Source organism: Mustela lutreola, chromosome 12 (genome assembly GCF_030435805.1).
Source record: "Mustela lutreola isolate mMusLut2 chromosome 12, mMusLut2.pri, whole genome shotgun sequence".
Taxonomy (NCBI): Eukaryota; Metazoa; Chordata; class Mammalia; order Carnivora; family Mustelidae; genus Mustela; species Mustela lutreola.
Genome location: NC_081301.1, coordinates 92,659,067 through 92,685,958, shown reverse-complemented (window position 1 = coordinate 92,685,958; position 26,892 = coordinate 92,659,067). Strand labels below are relative to the sequence as shown.

At 46.0% G+C, this 26,892-nt stretch overlaps 1 long non-coding RNA gene across 4 annotated transcripts in view; it reads left to right on the top strand.

Annotated features, from left to right (window-relative positions):
* Positions 1–26,178, top strand: part of LOC131812370 (uncharacterized) — a 106,940-nt gene extending 80,762 nt beyond the window's left edge. For 3 of the 4 annotated variants that reach the window (XR_009346313.1, XR_009346315.1, XR_009346312.1), the window contains exons 9-14: positions 1,312–1,573; positions 14,435–14,738; positions 21,163–21,322; positions 22,226–22,357; positions 23,695–23,838; positions 25,972–26,178. This is a non-coding gene — a long non-coding RNA (uncharacterized LOC131812370). The remainder of the gene's footprint in view (positions 1–1,311; positions 1,574–14,434; positions 14,739–21,162; positions 21,323–22,225; positions 22,358–23,694; positions 23,839–25,971) is intronic. The other variant, XR_009346314.1, reaches the window with a different exon arrangement.
* Positions 26,179–26,892: the final 714 nt, after the last annotated feature.

Below are 26,892 nucleotides of genomic sequence, written 5' to 3'. Positions count from 1 at the left end.
CAGTACTCCCCAAAGCCATTAAGGTAATCAAAACCAAGGAAAGTCTATGAAACGCTTGCAGCCCAGAAGAGCCTCGGAAGACAGGGATCCTGGATACAGAAAGCAAATTAGGGGAACACTGAGGAAATATGAATGAAGTATGGATTTTCATTAATAATAATGTAGCAATATTAGCTCCTTAGGGCCGCCCCTGGTCTGCTTAGTCGGTTAGGCATCCGACTCTTGACTTTGGCTCAGGTCATGATCTCTGGGTCGTGGGATCGTGCCCTGGGGCCCGTTGTGTGCTCTACAGGTCTCTGCTGAAGAGTATCTCTTCCTCTGCCTCTCACCCCACTCATGTACACGATCTCGATCTCTCTCTCTCTCCCTCTCTCTTTCTCAAATAAATAAATCTTTAAGAAATATGAGCGTATTCATTGAAACAAATGTACCATACTCCTATAAGATGTTCATAATAGGGGGAAAGGGGTGTGGGGTATATGGGGAACGTCTATAGTCTCTCTGCAGTTTTTTCCATAAACCTCAAGAGCTTCTAAAATCAAACATTTATTTAAAAGTATTTGTAATGCCTGGTGCTACCCTCAGATTCTGATTTCCTCTGGGTTGTGGCCCAACCCCAAAGACCTTAGAGAGCCGCCTCGGTGATTCCCATGTGCCTCCTGCAAAGGACCCTAAAGGAAGGGCAGATGTTCCCTTCTCCTCTCTTGTCTAATTACAACCAATGCTCCGACCTTGTCCTTGGTTAAACAGCAGCGTGACCTAAAGATTTTGGTGGTTTGACTGCAGCAGCTCTTTAAACGTACAGCCAGAGCTGCGGAATTTGGAAAGTGATATTTTTCATTAAATAAAAATTCTTCTCGGGGCGCCTGGGTGGCACAGTGGGTTGGGCCTCTACCTTAGGCTCAGGTCATGATCCCAGGGGCCTGGAATCGAGTCCCGCATGGGGCTCTCTGCTCAGCAGGGAGCCTGCTTCTCCTCATCTCTCTGTCTCTCTGCCTATTTGTGATCTCTCTCTCTGTCAAATAAATAAATAAAATCTTTGGAAAAAAAAAAAATTCTTCTCCAGGAGGCTTCAAGGACCGTAAACAGCCGAGGAAAGAATGAAGGGCAGACGTGCTCAGGGCCTCGTGTACATGGAAGTGAAACATCCCTGAGGTTTTCGGTGCAGCGGGTTTGGCGGTGCTGGGGTGGTAGGCGCATTCTCCAGGGTCTGCTTGAGACCCATGATGTAAAAGCACCACGAGGTGGGGAGGGCCGGTTCAAGGCTCAGGAGCGGTGAACTGCAGCCAGCCTTGTGTTTTTCTCTTGCAGGAAATCCGGCAGCAGAGGTTCCTGGGGGGATCCCATCAGATGCAGGAGCTCACCGGCTCCCCCAGTCAGGGACTTGATGCTCTTGGCCTCGGCGCTCTTGACCCCAGACCAGCCTCTGTGAAGAGACAGAGCCCGTTTTGCGACCTGTCCTCACACACAGACAATCGTGGTGCCTATTGGACATAGCGAGGCTGTATTTTCTAGACTTGCTCTGTTTGCTGAAAACCCGAAGAAGCCAGGAAATTGCTTCCTGTGCCTGAAGGTATGAGGAAGGGTAATTCCTCCCCCATCATTTTCTTTCTCAGAAGACAGAAATAGTCATTAGTCAAAATTTCTGCTTTTTTAAAAACCTGTAAATATTTATTTTTAATTTTTATAGTTGATTTTATTATTTATTATATTTTCTACATGACCATATTAATGTATATTAATGATATATCAGATAATATAGACTATTATATATTAATATATAATTAATATTTAATCTTCTATAATACACTAATGATATAATTAATACATAATTAATTATATAAATAAGTATATATAATTATTTTAATAAGTAAGTAATTTAAAACCTGTAAAATATTAAGCAACCAGAAAATATTTATTGTTCTTACACATAGTTCCTACACCATGGTAGGCACTGAGGGGGGCATCTGTAAAGCTAAAAATTCATCATAGCCTTTTATTCTTTCATCTAAGTAATGCGTGAGTGTCTATCGAGTAACACACATCTGGGCACTAGAGATGAAAACTCAGATCGGCTTCCTTTCTTAGGTAGGGTGTAGTTCAAGAACTTATGGTCTAGGATGGGGTTCCCAGTTGGAGGTGATTTTCTCCCCAGGGGACACGGGACAGTGTCTGGAGGACAGCTGGTCGGCACTGCTGGGATGGTTGGGAGGTGCTCCTGACATTGAAGGAGTAGAGACCAGGGATCCTAGGGAACATCTTCCAAAGCACAGGACAGCCTCCAACAACACAGAATTATAGGCCCCAGAATGTCCCTAGTGCCAAGGTTGACAGTCCATGCAAACCCAGTGGGCCCTTCCTTAAACTGGGAGCCCACTCTCCAGATGTCAGTTAACAAAGCAAACCGCAAAGCCACCTCCTGCCCTTTCTTGGCCAGGAGGGGCTGGAACAGGGCGGGACCCCAGCTGAAGAGAGAGGACATGTTACCACCTGCCACCCATGCAGGGTACAGTGGCGCTGGTCGGAGGACAGTCGGCGTTCTTCTTTTGGTTCCCAGAATGGTAACTAGGATATCCCAGGACAGAGGGCACGTCCAGTTAACTCAGGCTGCTCCACAGATGACCTGAGCCTTCTCCTTTTTATTAAGAGCAGCCGAGTCTCTACAGTCAGCTGCTGATACACAGGCGTCTCAGCAAATACAGCTGATCTTTGAACTGCAGGGGTCGGAACGGCGCAGGTTCACTTGCACGTGGGTGTTTTTCAACAACTACAGTTAAATACTGTGAATGTATTTTCTCTTCCTTTGGGTTTTCTTAAGGGCATGCTCTTTTCTCTAGCTTTATTGTAAGAATGCAGTATATAAGATGTATGACATACAAAATGTGTGTTAATTGACTTTCTGTGATCACTAAGGCTCTGTTTACTAGTAAAGTTTTGGGAAACTCAGAAGTCGTTCAAGGACTTTTGACAGTGTGAAGCTCAGCCCTCCTAACTTCTGAGTTGGTCAAGGGTCGACTGTGATATTATTGAAAGTCAATGGCACTTTTAAAATTTAAACATTGCATTTGCTCCTCGGTTGAAACTACTATAAAACTTTTGTATTGTCTTATCATATGTATGACTTACAAGTTTAAATTTTTACAAGTGGCCTTGCAACCATGCTGCTCAATATAGCGCCTGGCCACATGTGGCTTTTTAAACTTAAATTAGTTGAGTTGAAAGAAAATTTAAAATGTATTCCACCACCACATCGATCACATGGAAAGTGCTCGCTAGCCGCACGTGCCTATTGGCTGCTGAACTGGACAGCGTGAACATTTTTTTTCTTTTTTTTTTAAAGATTTTATTTTATTTACTTATTTGACAGAAGGAAAGAGATCACAAGTAGGCAGAGCAGCAGGCAGAGAGAGGGGGAAGCAGGCTCTTCTAAGAGCTAAGCAGAGAGCCCGATGTAGGGCTCGATTCCAGGACCCTGAGACCATGACCTGGGCTGAAGGCAGAGGCTTTAACCCAGTGAGCCACCCAGGCGCCCCCAGCATGAACATATCTATCATCACAGAGAGTTCTATTGGACAACACTGCCTTACAAGCCATTTCTAAGGAGGCTTGCCAGCATGTGCGGTTATTGCTAGAACAGACTTGTTTTCTAGCCGCTGAGACCCCAGGGCAAGCACTTTGCATCATGTCGTTATCATTGTCTGTTGGAAAGACCCGTTTTGCTGGGAGGGACCATCTTTTGTCAGACCTGCAGTTCTGTGAAGGGTTTAGGTCCTGGATGTTGTGTAATATATCAGATGATTGAAACTGATTTTCCAGGAGGTGTAACAGTGTAAAATTCGAGTAGCTAACCTCTATAAGGCATTTCTGATCTAAGTCAAGTGTGCATTGTTAAATATTAATTCCATTAAGGTATGTCAGCAGGGAATTAAGATATGTGACCCAAATAGATTTCTTTCTAGTAATTGAGTATGATAGAGAACTGGTGCTCCGTGGATCTTAATCGGGGAGAAGTCAGGAAGAAGGGAAGAGGGAGGAACAGAACGAGCGGGGAGCTCCTGCACAATGCGTGGGTTACTCCCACGGTGGGGCAGGCGGGTGGGTACGGAAGGGCTTGCCCATGTCTGTTTTGAAAATATTTCCCCCGTAAGTCTGCTGTACCCAGTCCAGGGGAGTATTGTTTAGAGATAGTGAAAGAAAATGATTAATGTGCCTCTTTTCCACTGTATGTTGGGTGTGGGTAACCTTAAAGACATCTGGGCTCCTCCTCTAGGTAGAATTCCGTGCTCTTTGGGTGGGCCCAGATTTCACTGTCCCTCTTTCAGAACACCCACTGGTTGTTTCCAGCAAACCCTCCCCCTAGGTCGCTTAGGATCAGCTGGTTTAGAACCACTGCCTCAGGTACTTCCTTCCAGTATCTGTGTCTGTCTCCAGCGAGCTTGCGCAGGCTATCACAACCCCTTCTTGGATGTATTTTCTTATCAGTGCCTGAAGTGATGATGTGGTCTGCTGCTGATCAAACAGGGGTCACATGTCCCTGGGACATGGTGGTCAGAGAGGACACCCAGGTAAGGAAACTGAGGAGCCCCATTTGTAGTTTGTGCTCAGGTTACAGGGTGTACTTTGAGGGGAAGGTGGGCCATGGGTGTCTGAGCAGGGCTAGAAGTCCTCTCTAAGAGGCCTTCATCAAGCCCTTGGGCAACTGTTTTGGTTGAGATTTCAGTCTGGCCCTGGAGTTTGGGTCGTGCTTGTTAAGATCAGAAGGCTGTTCCTAACTGGAGAGATGCCTAGCCATCCATCAGATGGAGAGCCCGCTCTGCTGGTGGATAGAACACTTCAACACCCTTATCCCAACCCTCGTTCAGTCTGGAAGTTCACACCATGTTGTCAAGGCATATTGGGCCTGAATGGACCTGTCTGTTTTTCACTTTTGTTTTTTCTGTTAATGTTTTTAACATAGCTCTAGTCCATTCCACATTCTCTTTATCCTTGGTTTCAGGTTTTTCCTTGGCAGAAATTCTGTTTTCCCTACGATATGTAAAATGCTGATCACTTGGGATCTTAAAAGCATAAGGTGGGACTCATATCATTGGGAAACTCTCCAGAATATAAAGTCCTTTCAGTGGCATGTTGCACAACATATGACATAAGCAAAAAATGTTCTAGCATCCCCAGCAAATGTCCAACCCTAGCTTCCCGCGCCTCTTCAGGGCAGCAGAATATGTTGGTTGTGAAGGTAAAAAAAAAAAAAAAAAAGGTATGAAAACAAGGAGACTGGAACAGATTATAAATCAGTGGGTTTGATTCCGTCTCTGAGAAGACTTGGTGAATGTTTCTCCATGGGGTCTCCCAGGACTTGGGATGTCAGGGGTATGAAATGGCCTAAGATTCTGGAGACCTGTCTGCGTTTGTCTTTCCTAGGGAACCCAAAAAAGGAGAAGGAGAATCTTAAAGCCATGTTTAGTTTTGGCTTAAAAAATTCAGTAATCCCAAGGAAGCGAAGAAGGAAGATCCCAAGGGATCTTCCCAAGGGATTTTCCCAAGATCCCCAAGATCCCAAGGGATCTTCCCAAGGGAGCGAGGGAAGGTAAGGGGTCAGAGGGAGGAGGGGGGAGGGGAGGGAAGACTGACTCTAGAACGGCTTGCTGGGACTGCGTCATTCATTAGCAAATATAACTATCTGTCCTGCGCCGGACACTGTGGTAAGATGTGGCTACGTGACTACGTGACACAATAAAATATATATTTGGTCTTTGTCCCCAGTCCTGGCTGGCACAGAGCTCCTAAAATCCTTGCGATTTTAAGAGTATTAAGAATATCTTTTGTACACTAATGAGGTGACTGAACACAGGTCCTCAGATCGCTTCAGGACAGGGTGGTTGACAAGGAACCAATCATGGGAGAGGACTAGACCAATCGGCCTGGCCTTCAACAGCCAGGGAGGAGAGAGGAGCCGGAGATTTAATTCAATCATCAGCGGCCAGTGATTCAGTAATGGTTTAGGCATGAAGCTTCCAGAATGCTCTGAAACAATGAGGCTAATGGAGCTTTCAGCTTGGTCAAGATGTTGATGTGCTGAGAGGGCGACACACTCAGCGGGTTAGAAGTTGTGGATATCACCCCCGATCCATCCCTCCGTACACTGCCCTGGGAACCTCTTCCATTTGGCTGTTGCTGAGTTGTAGCCTGTCTGTTGAAACTGTAACAGAGACTAGAGTGCTTTCATGAGTGGTTCTAGCGAGTTACTGAACCTGAGTGGGAGTCACAGGGGCCTCCAAGTCTGTGGTCAGTTGGACAGATGGTTAGGTTTCCTGGGGACCCCATTTGTGGCTGATGTCTAAAGTGGAGCCTCTTGTGGGACTGAGCCCTTAATTTGTGGGGTCTGTGCTAACATTTGAGTAGTGTCAGCACTGGATTGAATTATTGGATACCGGTTAGTGTCAGAGCATTGGAAAATTGATCGGTATTGGAGGGACGTAGCTGGGGATAAGATGGTGATCAAGAGCGGACATGTTTCTGTTCTGTAAACCTTACAAATACCTTAATGCATCTATTGGGTTATTTCGCGCTATGCTAAATTTCACCTACCTCCAGATCCTCTCACCCCAGTCTTTGGAGACTGACCATATGGACCACATCCATGGGCACCCTGCCCTTTGTCTCTGGTTGGACTTGACTAAATGGGGAGCCCTGGTGGGAATCTGAAGGAAGGGAGAGACCGAGGTCACTCAGGATACTTAACTCTCCTAACTTCCTCCTCGGGAAGATGTCTTGCGTTCTCTCCTGAGACAGAATCCTACTACTCCTTTCAGGACAGCCTTCTCTCTATGGCTTCCTCCTCCTTCCAGATTCTGTTAACCACTGCTCCTCTGTCTCCTTGTGCCAAGGGGGTGGGAACAGTGCTTTGGCTCCTAATCCTGGATTATCGCCCCCACAATTCCTTTTTTTTTTTTTTTTTTTAATAATACCCTGGTTATACCTTTGTAAAATTAAAAAGAAAAGTTATTTATACAGAATAAATAAACCTCATTTGAATGATTCTGGTAGGGACGAGCCATCTCATTGGGACCCTAACTAATACAAGCACTGTTCATTTAAATGCCAGACTTGTGGCCAAATATGTTGATTTTTGTTTTAACATCGTGGATGCTAAACCAGCCATTTAGTTGTGCTTAAGAAGGCCACCCTCATTAGCAGCGATACAATCACTTCACAGAATGCTTATCTTGGTACATCCTTTGGCCTGAGAGCATACGTTCAGTGAGGGAAAGGGAAGGGGAACTAGGCCATCAGTTCTGTTTAATAGCATTTGCAATTGCAATTTCAGTTGCCAGAATGTTCTTCTTACCCATTATGGGTCTGGCATTCGTGCTATATTCCAGGCTTGGGACATACAGCAATAGCCCAGGATTTATACCAGCACAATACATTCTGATGAGAGGCTGATAAATGTTGTAGAAAGCGATTGTTATTAGCTGTTTTATTGGTGAAATAAAACAGGGTAGTAGCACTCAGAAGCTCAGTAATTGTGCCTAGGACATGTTTCCTTCCATGCCAAGCATTACGTTTATTACCGGTCTTTTCGTGTGAACCTCTCCCCCGCCTCCCCCAACAGCTCCTCTAGAATTTCTCAAAACCTGGTTTTTCCAAATGATGCGTGTCTGGTAAAAAGATTCCCATTTATAAGTTTGCCTTTCATTGGAATTACTTTGAGCCTCCTTTTGTCCTTACTTTGCTTTCCAAAGCTATGACTGAAATAAAAAGTTGGGATGGCCAGACCGGATGATGAGAGATGGCTTCAGCCTTGTGTAACAGTCCATCGATCTGTAGGTGAGAGGGAAAGCTTTTCTCCCAAGACGGTATATGATTACATTTCAGGAGAGCTGGTGGGAGGGGCTCTCTCTTATCCTTGAAAAAAACACTTTCACGGGATTTGCCCCCTAATGCTCTAGCTGAGGAAACCGAGACCCAGAGATACCAGGCGGGAGACCTACCTGAGAACACGGCTCCTGTTAGTGTATTGGGGCTGCTGGGACAGAGGGCCCCACACTGAGTGGCATCAATGACAGAAATGTATTGTCTCTGAGTTCTGGAGGCTAGAGTCCAAAATCCAGGTGTTGGCAGGATCGATTTCTTCTGAGGACAGGGAGGGACGAATCTGTTCCCAGTGTCCTCCTGGACTTGTCCATGGCTGTCTTCTCCCCACGTTCATTCGCATCATCTTCCCACTAGGTGTATCTGTGTCTGAATGTTCTCTTCTTACAAGTACACCGCCATATTGGATTAATCCTAATGACCTCATTTTAACTTGATTACCTCCCTAAAAACCCTATTTCCAAAGTGAAATCACATTCTAAGGTACCAGTGTTAGGGCTCCAACGTGCGAATTTGGGGGGGATTACAAGACAGCCCATCACAAGAGCTGCCCAAATACTGCCTAGAACCTTGGTCTTCCAATGCACTTGCTTATGTTTTTCCTTCCTGCTCCATGTGCCTTTTAACATCCATACTCTCATCGCTGCAGAGAAGATGTTCTTTTTCGTGGACATGGGGTACAGAGGTGGGTCAGAACCTCCAATTTCTCAGACATTTCAAATCAGTTTAGAAGAATATCCAGTCTAGGTAAGTTCAGAGGAGTAAGGATTCTTATTAACATAGCCTGAAAATAAAATCAGCTTGGAGGTAAGCAACACATTTTTTATTATTATGTGGCCGGTAATGTTGAAACTTTTGAGTGAGAGATGAATTTCTCCCGGACTTGTCTCATAAACTGCGGCTGATACTATCACACTGTGATGAGAAACGTGTTTGTCCAATTGTTTTCCTCTTTGATGTGGAGCTCTCTGTCCCCGGGGCAAAGACTTCCACGGAAGCAAGGGTCCCTTCTAGATGTTCTGCGATGAGGCTTTGGCAGAACCAGTGCCCAAATCCTGCATTTTAGATTTAATTCTAAAAATCATTTTGTCAGTGTAGAGATGTTTAAAACATCTAAAGGTTATGAGGCGGCCACAATGGTGTGAGATATCTGAGGGAAATGTTTGCACATTTGTAGGAAGATATTTTTGTCATGTTATTCCAAGTGATCTTTTAGAGAAGGCATATCTAAATAAGATAAATTAAAAAAAAAAAAAAGGCTTAGAGTTGTTAGTTCATGTGCCATGTCACCAAGGTCAAGGTGGCTTGCTCACCAATGCATTAATGAAAATCGCTTTCATTAAAAGTTGGAACAGAAGACAAATAACAGAGAGTTGGACTTTTTGGTAAGGATCTCGTGCTCCCTGTTCTGGTGGAGCCCACCATGCTCATTTTGAAGGTGGAAAACCTGAGGATCAGAGAAAAAAACATCAAAACATCATCCACTCAAGTACGCTCTTTCCAAGACCAACGTGCCTCTTACCCAGGGCAGCAACTGGGGTGTAGACACAGTGGACTCAATGGCCATCCCAACCACCCAGCACACTCACTGGCGGTCCACGTAGGTCTGGACGAGGCCAACTTAACTAAGTCACAGGAAATGCCTCTTGGCACTGAAAAGAGGTAGTGCCCCCCCAAATCTAGGATGTGCCCCCTGGATCCCTCTGCTTCTTAGCATTTCCCGAGGCATCACCAGCCGTTCAATGTGTGCCAAGGAAAAAACGTTCAGTGGTAAAACGAATTTGGAAGATGCCACACAGTCCATCTCTCTTTAGCTACTCATCGTGCAGGCTGCAATATTAAAGCCTCGCACCATGTCCTGCCATGACGAAGCCATCTGACTTTCTTTAATCAGGTGCTCGTCAAGTCATCTGAGCGTGGACCCATTTATTTCTGTAAAACCTGTAAGTGGCAGGCAACACATTTTGAGAAGTGCTGTCTAAAATCTGCATAAGTTGAAGAGAGATATGGAAGAACAATGTGTATACTGGAAAAGAAATGAGATCAAGTTCATAGATGGCTGAGCCCTAGCTCTGCAGAGATATCCCTATGGACACTTGTGTGACCGTCCTTAGAATCACTCACAAAAGATTCCTTGTGGCCACCAGCAGGGAGGGAACAGTATGCTGGGCTGGCCAGGCTTTTTGCTCATGAGGTTCTTTATTAATTGTGAGGGTGTTGATGACTCTGTGTGTGTGTGTATGTGTGTGTGTGTCCTGGATAATCAGATGGCTTCTGAAAGAAAAGAAGTATTGGGACAAGGTGAAAAGGCAGGAAGTGGCTTTGGCCTTCATCGTGGATTTGTGATGTGACATCTCTGCTCCTCCATGGGTGAGAGTGGGTGGTACTGCATAGCTCTGGATCCCTCTGCCATCAGGCGGCCCCTAAGGAACCAGGAGGTCTCCCTGGACACTTGGGACCGCAGCAGATGCTGTCTGAAGGTGGAGAGGGGGAGGAGGAGGAGGTTGTCAGGCTGATGACATAATGTCTAAGTGTTTGGGTCACCTCGGGAGCTGAGTGTTGGGTGCAAAGGGCCATGTCACTGCTGAGGAAGATGTAAATGGACTGTCAGACTCCCAGCAGCAGCCTGAACAGCTTTGCATGAGGCTGTAGTCACAGGTTCCTTGAACAAAGACCTTCTGGTTTTATGACAGGAACCATCTTGAGCTAGCTGAAGAAAAAAAAGATACTTTGGGTAGATGTTTGAGCATGCAGTGGAATTTAAACAATGGGAACAGCCAAGTCTTAAGAAAGTTCAGAAGATGACAGTTCGAGGGATCTGTCTGTAAGTCTGTCTTTGTGAGTCTCCGCTCTTGTTTGGGGTAAGGGTCCACTCTCGTCCATTTAGATAGGACACATGTGTTTGTTCAGGAGAGAGTGGCAGTACCTTGATCTCAAGGAAAGCTGGTCCTCTCTTCAGCCCCCCGGGATGAATTGTGACTGAACTGGTCACAGTAACCCAATTTCCCGTTGTCAGTAACTGGTCTCAGAGCGGCCATGTGACCCCGGATTAACGCAGAAGCTAGAAATAGAAGGAGGCTGAGTACAGATGCTAGGAAAGCTGTTGTCTTCCCAATAAAAAGGAATGACAGAATCGTGGGACATGGCTCTTTCTTCCTTTGCTTTGCCCCTTCTCTGGCGTTCAGACGTGATGCCCGGTGACACAGCAGCCATGTTGGGACTGTGGCATGACAGGCACCTGTAGAAAGCTTTGTGCAAGTAACAGAAGGTGCACAGGAGAATGAGCAAGGTCCTTCTTTGGTTGAGTGGCCACCCCAACCCTGGACCAAACACCTCCTGACTTGTACTTATTTGAGAAGAATGAGACCCTGGTAGTTGAAATCACCCAAAATCATTTCTGGGTGAAAAGTTATGTAGTGTAAGAGTAGATGGCAGGAGCCAGCCCTGATGATGAGAGAGGGAGTGTCAGATCTTTAATGGGGAGGTATCCAGAAGTGTCTATGAAGGCCAGCTCGGAGCCTTGGGAGCTCACCAAACCGTCTCTGTGCCGGTACACACCTGTTCTGGGTAGAGTTGACTCTTTAATGAACTAATTGTACTAACTGTATGGATCCCTTATTAGCTGCTGGATATTTTTGTTTTTTTTCTGGTGCTGGGGATAGACTGGGGAAGACAGAGAAGATGCCGGCTCTCACTTCCCTACAGGGACTGGAGACAAGGAACAATAATAAATGAAGGGGATAATCGGAGATGGTGAGAAGTTCCGTATGCGACAGGAAGGGAGCGTTGTGATGGAGAGTTCTGGGAGGTGTGTAGGTGGCCTGAGATCGTGACAGTTGACATGAGCCTTGAGTTGCAGAAGGGAACCAGGTGCGAGAGATGAGGCCCAGGCCTCCTGGGAGGGACGGTGGCGCAGAGCCCCAGGCAGGGAGTCTTCTGCTAGAGACACAGAATGAATCATTAATGGGCGTCCATGGCAAGGGGCTGGGGGCGGGCGCCCGTGCTCATCTTGTGACCGTTCCGGCCACTTGGCTCATGGTGATGTAGCTCGAGGTGCTGACCAGGCTTCCTGCCGCACAGGGGATGTTTCCTGTCCTCTCCTTCGGGCTGTGAGGGCCCTGGGAGTGGGACGGCTGGGGCGGGTAGTCACGGGGACAGACCCCGCTTCCCTTCGAGGATTGACCCGTCATGCTCAGCCACAGCACAGAGGCCCCCCAGGGTCCCGGCTTCCCTTGCAACGGTGTCAAGCCCATTCTGGAAAGATGAGCAGAGCCTCCTGCTGTCTCAGCGCCACGCCCCAGTCACCCGCGGGACTCACAGTCCCCACACGTGACCTGCTTTCCTGTGGCGGGGCCAATGCAGAGAGGCAGGAAGGCCGGCCGGGCACGTGGCTGTGGCTCCCAGCCTGTCATGACTGGTCGTATCTGACATCATCTCAAGTGATAGTGATCAGTGAAGCGGTCACAAGAGGTCACAGGGCTAGAAACTCCCCAGAAGTCCTCCTGCCCTGCGTTCCCTCATGTACCTGGCGTTACCCAGAACAAAAGTATTAGGCCCCACCCGACTTCCAGCTGGCTGCCTGCCGAAGCAGGTGCTCACCTAGTCCCAGCAGAGCATCCAGCTCTCTTGTCTCTAAGTCTTGAACTTGGGGGTGGGGTGGCACGGGGGGGTTGCAGTTAGAAGCACTGGCATTATATCCTATCCCTGGGCGGGGAGACTGCCTCTCGGGTCCTGTGTCATGAATGGGACCCTGGATGGGTGTTCACCATAGGAGAGCAAGCCGGCCTGGAAATACCCAAACTGCCCTTGTGAAAGCCTGGTTCACTTCTCCTGGATCTGGGACCAAACCAAACACAAAATTTCAAAATCGGGAGACACTCCGGTGATTAATATGCCTCCTCTTATAGATGGGGCGGGGAGGGAGGAATGAGCTGGCCAAGGTTTGTCCTCATGCTACAGAGCCACGCACTTTGGGAGGCACATGGAGCTTTCTCGGATGTTGACCGCGTTCTGCTGTGACGTGCTGCCTTGACTTATGGAGCAAAGAAAAAAACTCACAGGTCACCGATGTGTATAAAGTTCTTTGTTGCTCCGTCCGGGTTGAATCACTGTTCCTCTGTGAGAGGCATTCACTGTTATCATTTCAGACAAGGGAAGTGAAAGACATGAATCCGTTTAGTAAGTGGCAAAACTGAACTCAAGCTCAGGCCTCCCGGTTTTTAACCGAGAGCATGCCCAAGTCCGTCTCCACTTTTGTCCTCTGGGGATTTAGGGGCAGAGCAGAAGTTAGCTGTAACTTAGGCAGGGTAGGATCCGCAGCAGGTGTCCTCGGGTGCTAGGAGCAGTGCCCTCAGGTGCTAGAAGCAGGGTCCTTGGGTGCTAGGAGCCGTGTCCTTGGTTGCTAGGAGCAGGTGTCCTCGGGTACTAGGGCCTCTAGGGGAAAGGATTCTGATTTTTATCGAACACTCTTGCCTTGGCATGTGAATACTTCCCTCTTAGAGCCCCTGTATCTGAGGCAGAGTTCCCATAGAGCCTATCGTAACTGGGGCTGCCATCTACTTATTTTAATTGCCACCTCTGGGACACAATGGCACAGAAAAGTCCAGGCCATTAGAACCAACTGGCTCTGTCCAACTCCTGGCTCCAGCACGGACTCTGAGTGACCTGAGACCTCGATCTCTGAACCTTGTGCTGTCTTAGTGTTCTTATCTGTAAAATGGGGCTAGCTGTAGTACCTTCCTGGGACGGTGGCTGCAGACTAGAAGAGGTAAAGCTCTTAGAAGAGGAAGCAGTCAACAAATGTCAGCGGCTGCTTTGTTGGCTCTCCACGCAACGGAAGGAATCCAGTCACAGAAGTGAGTTTTCTCCGGCGGTGCAGAGAAGATCCGTTCACTGCTCCTGATGACGGGTAGGCATCCCAGAGGGAGGAGTATACACAGATAAACTCATGAGCAGTTCACAGCTTGACTCCGGAGACTGAGCTCTCGCAGACCCTCTACTACAAGGGCATCTTCTTCTCTGTCACCGTCTCCCCTCCAACAGCAGAAGGCTTTGGCTGGCCCACCCGAGAGGCTACATCTTGCCTGCAAGTTATGCCTACAGAAAAAAGAGAAGTAAGAGCCTCTTATGTAACTTGAAGAGTACAAAAGATCCGGTGATAAAAGCCACTGCCCTGAACTTTTCCAAAGCACAGTAAATCTCTGCCTCCCGTCCTGTAGTCCATAGCAAGGCATCCTTCGTCCGGCTTTCGTAGACTAGGAAAAAAGTTAATGAACCCACTCCCATTAGGTTGTGTATTTTGTATTTGTGCTTAAAGGCTACAGAAAGGCTACGAATTCAGTGGGGTCTTGTTGTCTAAAATACACCCAACGTTTGCTTTATGGTTTCTTGGTGATATTCTGACTTTAACTTGATTGCTTCCTGAGAATGGGTGTAGTCCCTGGAGAAAGCAGATTCTCTCTCTCTCTCTCCTTCTTTCCCAGCCTCTACTTTTTTGTTTAGATCATCTCTCTCCTGACCTTTCAGCGGCTCAGCACTTTATTTTTTTCCTTCTTTTTTGCAGTGCACGAGCAAGGCTGGAAAACAGAGCCAAGACACAAACTGTGAAGCAACAGCTCAACCTCCGAGAGCGAGTGGGCTTCGCGCTATTTCTGGCCAGAGCAGATGTGGCCTCGGGGGGCTGTGGGGAACAGTATCCCTCAGGTAAAAATAAACTCGTACCATTAGGACCCAAAGGATGCCGATTCCTCATTCCCAAGCAGATCGTGAACTGGGAGCCCTGTGGGAAGACGACTGGTTTGGGAATCCGACAGGGTTCTGCCCTGGATTTCTTCCAGATTGCGCTACCAATCGGCCATCTGGTCTCGGTGAGTGCATATGACTTACACATACATTTTTTTTAAATCAACAACACAAAAAATAAGGCAAACGCGGTAACACAACTGAGTGCCGGCATGGAGTGCGTTCTAGGCAACAATCCTAACGTTTCGACCAGCTCCCTGCAGAGTAGCGGAGGACTTGGCAGACGACTCCTGGATCCTGTTTCCCTGCCTCCCAGCCCAGAGACAAACAGTGCCCGAACCTTCCTGCTTTCTCTGGACACCCGCATCTTTAAGCCATGGGTGCTGCCATTCTGTTTTAAAACTTCAAAATTTTAGAACTTGAAAGTAAATGAAAACACTTTTTATGTTCTGCCACTTGCTGTTTTGTGTGTATGTGTTTTGTTTTTTTGAGGGTTTTTTTTTTTTTTTTTTTTTTTTTTTTTTTTTTCCCATTGAGCTTAGATTTCAGCAACATTGCTCTGGTCCATTCGTTTTAACTGCTCTGTGACATCATGCTGCATGGACAGCCTGCCGTGTGCTTTGTCGATCCTCTTGTTGATGAACAGTTCGGCTGCTTCTTATTTTGTACTACGATAAACAAGGCTTCAGTGAATGTTCTTATATATTTCCTATACTAATGTGCCAACGTTTCTCTTAGATGGCATTTTTTCAGACTGTTTTGTCTATACCCACCATGAAAGATATACCTTTCATGGTCGCCCAGCCCATGGGTTACACTGTGTGTGTGTGTGTGTGTGTGTGTGTGTACATATATGGGGAAGGTTCTCAAAATAGTGCCCATCTTTTCTATTCAGTTATGATCCAGTTTTGTGTGGCCTAAAAGAAAATGTATTGGTTACAGCGTACTGAAGGGATCCTCTGAGCCATCTCTGTGAGGCGTTGGGTAAACACTGTTCTGGGACACATGCAATCGCTGGGTCATAGGTTATACCCAGTTTCAAATTGAGGCATTCTTTGTGAGTCTTCGTGAGGTCATGTTAAGCATGGACATGGATAGTTCCCTTTAGTTAGCATTCTAGCTAAGAAAGGAGGCTCTTAGGTCATTTCGCGTGTCCTGTAGCTGGAAATGAAAGTCCTCTTTTGAGTTTCTGGGCTTTAATTTTTCATCTGTCACAAGATACCAAAACAAAACAAAAATACTAGACTCCAGTATTTTGCAGACTGCTTTCTCATCAGCCCTCGGGGTCCTGGGAAAGATTTCAGGGTCGACCACAAAGTGTGGAAGTTGGGGGTGGGGGGGGGTAGGGCAGGGAAGGGGACAGAAGGAGGAGATGGAATCCTGGGCTTCCCCCCGCAGTTCCTTCCGAAGGATTCCATGGTAATATTTCTCCACTGTATTTCCATTACATTTATTTTGCCAAAGGAAAAAAAAAAAAGGTGTGCAGGTTGAAAATATTCTTAAACTATGGGTTTAGATGCTCTCCAAGGCTCTTTCCAGATCTAAACTTGAATGAAAATAATTTTGGAGGCTCGGGGCCATTTAAACTTGTAGCCAGAACCAAAGAATGTGGCAGTTGAGGGGTGAGGGCTCGGGCAAGCAGGGCTGGCCACCTGCGAGTCGGTCTGTCCCTCTGCCACTGTGGGAGCTGACATGGACAGGGGGCTCTCAGTGAGGTCTGGACACTCTGCAGCTGGGGTGGCCACCGTGGGGATGGCCATGTCTGTCCTGTCCTATGGGCTCCTTCCACCTGAGGCTGCTCTAAAAAATTCTGTTTTCATCGTGCTTGTTTATTCTGTGAGTAAGGACTTAATGGACGTTTTTTCTGGGCATCATTTCTGCCCCCACAGACGGTTCCCCGTGTTCACAGCGAAGCCCGTTTGCTCAGCGGGGTACACTCACAGTTAAACCATTCTGTCCACAGAGATGAAATTTTATGATCAGTTTAATGAAACTGTTCAGCTCCTCTCCGGTTTATTTTTGCCTTCCCAAATATAATAAGGTCATAAAAAGAAGGAAAGAAAAAAAAATGGTAGTGAGCTGGTCGTAAAGTGACTTCGGGGTGGGCAGATGTTAATTTCTGCGGGACTGTGGATTCCTTCCGGAATAGGCTGGCTTTCTGTCTTGCTCCCGGCACCTCCCGGGCTGGATGCCTGCCTCCTCTCCGATGGCAGCCCTTGCCCTGCATTTGTCCTGCTCGCATTTCATCTTCCTTAATCACTGTTTTCATCACATCACTCCCAGGCTCAGAAACCCTCCAGGGATCTTCATTTCCCACCACGTGAAGTCCAAATGATGCTGCCTGTTTCCGAGGCTTCTCCTAATCTAGGCTTTCCTTACCTCTCCAGCTTTATTTCCTTTGCCAGATGTGGTTCGGGTTCCTGTGGCTTCGAGATAATGGAATTTTTGTACACCTCACCACCAATCCATCCCCCCCATCGCCCCAGATTTGAAATCTGCATCTTTTTTTTTTTTTTAAGATTTTATTTATTTACTTGGAGAGTGAGAGAGAGCATGAGGCACGAGGGACAGAGGAAGGAACAGGCTCCCTGTGCTGAGCAGAGAGCCTGATGCGGGGCTCGATCCCAGGACCCTGAGATCATGACCTGAGCTGAAGGCAGATCCTTGACCGACTGAGCCACCCAGGCGCCCCTGCATTGTTTTTGTTAAGGAAGTTCAGCCTAGTTGCCTTTAACACAACAAAGCAGCGAAGATTGCTTCCCTCGCCACAGGCTACGGTAGCGTGGCTGCAGGACTTTCTGGGGACAGCAGGAGAAAGGAAGCAGTTTATGCCCCTCTGTCCCTCCGTCCCTCCGTATCCCAGGAGAAGATGAGGCACTGAAAGAGGTACCTCTGTTCACTAAAGTCCTTGCTGAAAAGCTCTGCCGGTTTGACAAGACAGGCAGAATGCACACAACTCCGAAGACAAATGTGGAAGATATTCAATTCCAAGACAGGATGGGCTGGTTCAAAGCCTTTGGAGAAAGGTCTGCCCTGGCTCAGGCCACAGTCAGCAGGTGACTGAGCCCCAGAAAAGATGCTTGGGGGCTGGTAGAGGAGAGTCCGGAGAAGGCTAACCTACCAGGGCAGGCTTAGCACATCCGCAATTACAGTTACTTTTCAACTTCGTATTTAGTGCCTGTGTGTGTGTGTGTGTGTAGGGACGTTGTCCTTTTGTTTTTCTAGAACGATTTCCATAAGTCTTCATTCGTCCACTTAGCAGCTGTATGATTGGGGGCAAGTTTCTTTACGCAGAGAGTGGAAGCCATAACGGTACATCGCTCGCGGGGGCGTCGTGGGGACCGAGGGAGGGAACGCCCGGAAGAGCACGGCACGTGGTCCAAGACCAAGATATTAGCTATTATTACTATCACAGTTATCAGAAGTACAGGTCAGCGGCTCTTCGTCTGAGCAAAGCTGCCAGAATTCCACCTCCTCTCACAATACCCTCAGGTACGTGAGGTGAGTGAGCATTCACTTAGCGCTCAGAACCTGCCGTGCACTGAGGGGACTCGGAGGAGTCTGACATGTTGACCTTGCCCTTGGGTAGCCTGCCTTCTAGCAGGGAAGGCAAACCTGTGAGTAGATGATGTCAGGTTTTTATTTTTATTTGTTGATTTTTTTTGGAGATAGAGCATGCGTGCAAGGGGGAGGGACAGAGGGAGAGAGAATCTTAAAATCTTAAGCAGGCTCCACACCCAGTGCTGAACCTCATGAGGGGCTCGACCTCACAGCCCTGAGATGACCTGAGCCACAACCAGTGTCAGATGTTCAACTGCCAGAGCCACCCAAGTGCCCCACATTCTTCTAGTTGAAGGCTGGGCTGGCAGGACCAACCAGCTGGTCACCGCTAGCCACGTATAGCTCCTACGACTAAGTTGAGATGTGTTCTCTATGTAAAATACACATTGGATATTTAAGAAAACGTAAAATATCTAATAATAGCCAGCATGGCATTGATTACCTGTTGAAATGATGACATTCTGGGTATACTGGGTTAAATACAACATAATAATTGTTTTTTACTTGAGATGTGGTTGACACATGATGTTGCATTTGTTTCAGGTACACGACATAGTGATTCAGCAAGTCTGTGTGTTACGCCGTGCTCACCCCACATGCAGCTTCTGTCCGTCCCTGTAGGACACACTCACAATACCACTGACTCTGTTCCCTGTGCTGCACCTTTATCCCTGTGACATATGCACTCCGTAACCAGAAGCCTGAACCTCCCACTACCCTGCACCCATTCTGCCCATCCCCCTCCCACCCTGCCCTCTGGAAACCATCCATTTGTTCTATTTATGGGTCTGTTTCTGTTCTTCGTTCCCTTTTTTGTGGATTCCACATACAACTGAAATCATGGTATTTCTCTCTCTCTGGCTTATTTCACTTAGGATAATACCCTTTTGGACCATCCATATTATTGCTACACACACACACACACACACACACACACACACACACTACATTTTCTTCAGCCGTTAATCAGCAGACACTTGGATTGCTTCCTTCTCTTGGCTATTGTAAATTATGCTGCGGTAAACATACATCCTTTCAATTCAGTGTTTTCTTTTTTTCTGGGTAAATACCCAGGAGTGGAATTATGGGATCATATGGTGCTTTTAAGTTTTGGAGGAATCTCCATATTGTTTTCCCCAGTGGCTGCACCAGTTTATATCCCCAACCACAGGGCACAAGTGTTCCTTTTTCTACCTGTCCTCACCAGCACTTGGTGTTTCCTGCCATTTTTAATTCTAGCCATTCTGACAGATAGAAGGTGATACCTTGTGGTTTTGATTTGCATTTCCCTGATGATGAGTGATATTGAGCATCTTTTCATGCCTCTGGTGATCATCTGTATGTCCTCTATGGAACCACATCTCTTCATATCTTCTGTCCATTTTTAATCAGATTACTTGCTTTTTTAGGTGCTGAGTTGTATAAATTCTTATATTTTGGATATTAACCCTTACCAGATATATCATTTGCAAATAACTTCACCCTTTGAGTAGTTAGTCTTTCTGTTTTGTTAATGGTCTCCCTTACTCTACAAAAGCTTTTTATTTTGGTGTAGTCCCAATAGTTCATCTTTGTTTTTCTTTCTCTTGCCTGAGGAGACATATCTAGAAAAATGTTGCTAAGGCCAGTGTCAAAAAGATGACCACCTTTGTTTTCTTCTAGGAGGTTTATTGTCTTAAGTCTCACATTTAGGTCTTTAATACATTTTCAGGTTTGTGGGGTTTTTTTGTGTGGGTGTATAAGAAAGTGATCTAGTTTCATTTTTTGCATGTAGCTGTCCAGTTTTCCAAGCACCATTTATTGAAGAGACTGTCTTTTCCTCATTGTCTATTCTTTCCTCCTTTGTTGTAGATTAATTGACCCTATAATAGTGGGTCTATTTCTGGGCTCTTTATTCTGTTCCATTGATCTATGTGTCTATGTGTCTGTTTTTGTGCCAGTACCATACTGTATTGATACCAGAGCTTTGTAGTGTATCGTGAAACCTGGGATTGCGGTACCTCTAGATTTGTTCTTTTTAAGATTTGTTTGGCTATTTGGGGTCTTTTTTGTTCCATACAAATCTTAGTATTATTTGCTCTAGTTGTGTGAAAAATGCTATTGGTATTTTGTTAGGGATTTCCCTGAATCTGTAAATTATTTTGGGAAGTATGGACTACCCAAACCCATTGGAGGTCCCTAATAGCTAAACGTGCGAATGCCGTCGTATATACTCTCCTGGCTATTTGGGGTCTTTTTTGTTCCATACAAATCTTAGTATTATTTGCTCTAGTTGTGTGAAAAATGCTATTGGTATTTTGTTAGGGATTTCCCTGAATCTGTAAATTATTTTGGGAAGTATGGACTACCCAAACCCATTGGAGGTCCCTAATAGCTAAACGTGCGAATGCCGTCGTATATACTCTCCTTGGACCCAATGAATGAGAACATATCAAAAGCTCTCACCTTCCTCTAGGATTCTCATTCATTAGGTCTGTGTGGTAGTGAGCAATTGTAGGCTGCTATCTGCTCCCTAGGACTATGTGCAGAAGGGAATATTGGTTCTTCCCATCCATGAGCATGGAATAGCCACTTGTTTGTGTCATCCTACATTTTGTCATCAGTGTTTTATAACTTTCAGAGTATAGGTCTTTCATCTCCTTGGTTAAATTTATTCCTAGGTATTCTATCTTGGTGTTGCAATTGTAAATGGGATTGTTTTCTTAATTTCACTCTGCTACTTCCTTATTAATGTACAGAAATGCAACTGATTTCTAGGTATTTGTATCCTACAACTTTATAGAGTTATTTTAGTAGTTTCTTAGTGGCATCTTTAGGGTTTTCTGTGTAAAGTGTCATGCCACCTAGAAATAGTTACCATTCAGCTTCTTCCTTACTTTCCTTACCCCCCCCCCAAAATATATATATATTCACCTGTTCCCTTTAATTTTTAAAAACTGCACCACTCGAAAATGTAAATTTATGTGGCTCCTGTTCTATTTCTATTAGACAGCAGTGGTCTCCGGTGATGCAGGAGTGGTCTCTGTTGATGCATGGTGCTGTGGGGACCAGCAGGGCAGCATGTCATCCAGTCTGGGGTGCAGGAATGCTGCCTGGAGGAGCGGATGCGCCCGAGCGGAGTCTCAGCGGTGGAGCAGAGGTCATCCAGGTAAGGACACATCTTGAGGATATTCTGGATTGAGGCAGGAAAGCAAGGAAAAGTGTGGTGTTGGGGAGGAGCCCTGGAAGGCAGCCGGTCATTCCCCAGCCTAAGGCATTAAGAGTTGGGGACTGGACGATGGTGAAGCTGCCTGAGAGGTGAGGCCTGGTGTCCTGCCACTTAACATCCGGTTGTCATTAAATGCCCTGGTCTTATATGGGAGTGATGGTTAGGTCTCCACTCTTTGTTTGAAGTTTTGGGCTATCAGATGTTACCAGCTGGAAGTTTATGTCTCTACAAGAATAAGACCACCCTGGAAGATAGGACTAATGCATGTACATATGCTGCGGGGAAGGCAGGATGCCATTTTCCCTTCTGCACATAGTCCTAGAGAGGGGGTATAGTCTGAAATTGCTCCCTAGAGTGTAGACCTAATGAATGAGAGTCCTAGAGGAAGGTGAGAGCTTTTGATATTTCTCATTCATTGGGTCCGAGGAGAGTATACGTGACTGCGTTCACCCCCGTTGATCACTGACCTCCAGTGGGACTATTTCCCACCCCCAAATTCTCACCAATAAGGAATACAGTTGACCTTTGAACAACACAGGTTTGAACTGCACTAGGCCACTTATATGCAGTTCTTTTTCAGACAGGACAGCACTGTAAATGTATTTGCTTTTAATATAAAACATATAACATATAAAATCTGTGTTGACTCTATGATCAGTCAGGATTCCAGTCAGCAGGCTATCAGTGAAGTTTGGGGGAGTCGGAAGTTGTATGTGAATTTTTGACTGTTGAGAATTGGTGCCCTCCACCTCGGTGTTGTTCAAGGGCCAATGGCATAATCATTTATCTGATGATGTTAACTTGGAAGCTCATTATAGCCGTTCTATCCCAAATCACCCTCAGGTCTTCTGCCGTCAGTAACGAATGATTAAAAGGATATTTAGTAGGTCATGCAAGGTGAAAGAGGACTGGCGAAAGGAGACGGTGCAAACCCAAGTGGATGGAGAAGCTGGAGAGTGAGAAGACATCTTCCAGGTTTGCTTCCCACTCTCTGCATGTGACTCATGCAGGGATCTTCTGAAGATGCCAGTTCTAATCCCTTAAGTCTAGGGGGTGGGAGCAACAATCTGTATTTTTATCCAGCTTCCGGGTGATGTCAGTGCCGCTGGTCCATGGACCTCGCGTGGAGTTGCAAGGTCTACAGGGTCCGTTCCGTGCAGTTCTTTACCATGGCTGGACTTTGCAGTGCCACAGCCGTGGGGGAGTCCTTGGAAGCGTCGGAGGAAAGACCTAGAGCCTTCTTTGTGCTTCGCGTCCTCCTCCTCTGTGGAGTGAGTCTAATTGTTGGAACAGTTTTTCTTGTCCCTAGATGCTCTCTGGGAAATCTCTGTGCATTGGTCCTCATTCTATTTTTGGGAACCCTGAGATACGGAACCTGATCTCTCTCTCTTGACAGCCAGGTGGAACTCTGAAGAGCACTTTTGTATCGCCCTTCATTCTTTCCGTAGAGTAAATCTCCTCATCTCCTTTAACTGTTCATGATGGCACGCTCTGGACTACCCCAGGAATCTGGGCTTTTAGTGTGCCTCTCCTAACCGCGCACAGCATTCCAAGCTTGGTCTGAATATCAGAGAATAAAATGGGCCCATCTCCGTCCGATGTGGCTGTTGATTCTCCACTCTGGCCAGAGTCCCCCCGTGGTCCTGGCATGTTGATACTCTTGGGGATCAGTGCTTCCGAGCCCTTTAGTGGACTGAGCTAGAGAAACGTGTGTACGCTTTTGTGTACAATTATGGTCCATGTGATTCTCGTATTTGTCCGCGCACCCATCCATCTGTGGAAAACCCGGAGTCTACAGTGACACTTTACTCCAGGTTGGCTGCAGGTTATTCTAATGCTTTCCCTTTTCCACATTCTTAACTCCCTTCCTAGGAGTAAAAAACCCGCTCTCTGATTATCTTGAAGACCATTACCCGTGTGATCGAACCCTCGGGTGAAACCAGTCCTTGGTCCACCTCCACTGCCCTCTCCCCATGCGAGGCATGTTCATGCCACTCAAGTTCCAACACATTCCCACTTCCTTTGGGATCCAGCTAATAATGGCTTCCGGGAAGGGATGGGAGAAGGGGCCAGAACAAGGAGGAGGAAAAAGTTGATTTTCTCTTTTGACTTCTAATTTAGTGAATTCTACTAAGAGGTTTTCTAATACTGACTCATCATTGGACTTCCACATTGTGCCCTGCTTTGATTTTTCTACTCTTTTATTTAAGATTTCTTGGCAAGTTAATTTATTTTGCTGATGTGAAAAGGCTTTGTAATGCTAGACATTTTCTTAGACATCTCCTTAGATTCATCCTTTTGGATTTCTACAGGGGGAAACAAAGCTTTTCCTAACTTCCGTGGATTTCTACAGAGCCTTGGCTTTTGGAAATTCTACCAGAATGACGGCTGCATTTTTAGTGGTGAAAATTACTGATAAGTCTCAAAAGCAATCAGAGAATATCCATTTTCCAGAGGTAATGTATGACTTCCACCAAAGCCACACCAGTATTTCTAATACCTTAATGAGGTGTTTTTTTTTTTTTTTTTTTTTTCCATAAGAACAGAGCTAAGATTCCTATCATTTCCTGGAATCTCAAAAGAAAAAAAAAAAAAGGAAAGAAGAAAGAATTCAAGTAGATACCCATTTGTTAGCCCAACATTGGAAGGGATCAGCCTTTGATTGGTGAGCAAATCAATACCAATACCACTGTCCTTCATCTCTTCATATCCAGCCTGCCCCCAAAGATCTTCTTGGAACCCACAAGAAGGTTAATTGAAAAGATAAATCTGCTTTGGAAAGCATGTGCCTTTTAAACAGAGATGGAGTTTGGGGAAGTGCCATGTAGACATTTATCATTCTTCAAATCATAATTATTGTCCGTGACCCGAAACCTGGAGCAGGTTATGATGGTTAAATAATGTCCGTAGTCTTGCTGTTTGGGGTGATCATTACCACACTGCCTTGGGTCTTTTAGGCTGAAAGTGCGTGTGTTGCTTCTATGTATCTGAGTAGTTAATTTTGGAGGCAACCATGTTACAGATCTGATCTCCATCCTCCGACAGATAAGGCCTGGATTGCTCTCCTTTTTATACTTCATTATTCACACTTTCTTCCCCATCTCCCACCAGCCCTCCCACCATTTCTATTTAAGGAAGATATTTATTATATATGTAGATTTCTCCCAAAAGATCTACCTATGCCACACGCACATGCACACATACCCACAGTCCATGTGCACATCTCTGTATGTTCTTTTTTTTTTTCTTGACTAGGTCACTGCTGAATAAAAAATCTGAGTATGACAGAAGCTGGTAACAGAGATGAGAAGGATGGCACTTTTTGGTTGCTGAGGTTTAGAATTAATTTTCGCCATAATAGGTTGACTGTTGGGGAACTGTGCCTCGCTGTGAATTGCACACTTCAGCTGTGTCCCTGGCTCTGGTCACCCACAGAGAGAGTAATTATCCAAATAAGGAAATGCCTGAAAACAAAGAATAATTAGAAGTAGCCTTTCAGAAGCATCCTCGTGTGTGAAACTGGTGGGTCACATTCGTTTTAGAAGCACATCAGCTGGGATATGGTCTGAGCCTGTGATTAGAGCACTCGTTCATTCAACCAGCAAACATTTACTGAGAGCCGGCTGCATTCTGGACACTGGCCTAGGTGCTGGCGAGGTACTCATAAGCAAAGAGAAATATGAGCCCTGATGGTAAATTTAAGAACTGGTTTTCCCCCAAACAGAAGCTCTGATTTTTCATTTTTGCTAGTGTAAATATAAAAATTCAGAGTGTCAATACTCCCACCATAGCCGGTTTCAAGCTACCCGTGTTCCTCATTGCCTGCACATAGAAACCGGCAGCCATCATTACAGTCCTATCTTGATCCTAATTAGTGTCGCTGGGCTTGCTGTAACAACTCATGACCTACAGGGGAAGTCTAAGATGTACTCAGGGGTGTGTGTGGAGAAGGGTCTGAATGCACACTGGGTTTGGTTACAGTCACCTCAGAAAGAGATAGGGCATTCCTCTTTCCTTTTTACTGAAAATCTGTAAGATGCAGTTTTCATTAGGATGCATTTTGTAAGTTTTAAAGAAAGAATTTATAGTGTCCAAGTGCAACAAGCATCGCTTTCCCATGATCTGGGCCCAAGAGGGACCAAATGGCGAGGGGATGTGAGCCAGTTGTTAGGAGACAGCCCTGTATCCCCAATTTGTGAATCAATGACTGTTCAGTTGTTTTCCTGGTGAGAAGTGACTTAAAACTATTGGCAGAAGATAAGTATCCCCCTTGCTGTCGGAAGAAAACCACCCCCACCCTAGCTTAAGCCGGTGATTGTGTTTATTTCGCTCACAGGTTTGCAGTTTGGGTGGAGCATGGGGGGCGAACATTGTGTCCCTTCTACTGAAGCCAGTGTACCTGGCTTCAGGTGGACTGAAGAGGTAGAAGACAGTGGATGCTGGGTGTGGGCGGGGGCTGCCGTACCTCCCTGTGGCCCCTCCAGGTGGCGGCTTGTCTCCCGAAGGTGAGTGTCCCAGGTCCAAGCTCTATCAACTTTTATGCCCTAACCTTAGAAGTCCCACAACATCTTCTCTCCACATTCTCTTAGGGTGGTCACAAAGCATCACCCAGGCCAAGAAACGGAAAACGAGACTCTACCTCTCTTGGTTGGCAAGAGTGCGTGGAACTGGGATACTGAGGGGGCCACTTTCGGAAAAGACAACCTGCTCCAAGAACTTCTCTCCTTTTCGATGTCATCAGCACCCCCAGCTGCAGAGAAAACATGGAAGTTAGGCAGACGGTCTCCATTGCCCAGTGGAATGTGAGTACTGCACCTTAACACCAAAAGGAATGCTTTGTAAAAGATGTAAATTCTTACGTGGGAAACCCAGCAGATGTTAGCATTGTGTTCCCCATGCCTAGTGCGGCCATGGTTTTTAAATTAATTTCCATGTAAACTGTCAGATTTGTCTTAACTGCAAAGCAGATGAACTCCTTACAGAGATGGTGGGACTCTACCTTTGTTGGGTTGGACTCCGAGTCTGTATTTTTGTCTCTAAGCTTACTTCTCAAATGCAAACTAAGAGCACAGAAAGGAGATTCATGAAAATGAATGTTTTTCAAAGAAATCTTAGCTATTCCTCTTAATGCATCTAGGTGTCCTTATTTCATGCCAGCCACAGGATCTGCCAGGCCATGGTGAACTTAATATGGTGCTCAGAAGTCCAGTGCTTTCCTCCTAAACTTATTAGGGTTTGAGTCTGTTCATTCATTTGTATCCACAATGTCCCTTGGTTCCCACTGGAGCATGCATAAATAGAACATAGTAACAGAAAAATACCAAAGATGCATGGATTACCTATAGAGTAGCACTTAGAGAACTGTCAGAAAATACCCAATTAAGGCAGTCTACTAGATTTGAGTCTTTCTTTATGGTATGAATTGGTCTTCCCAAACCAGTTGTAAATTAGATGTTCAGGGATTCTCATTTGTAGAGATGATATCGCTGGAAGTTTGTACTTCTTTGAAC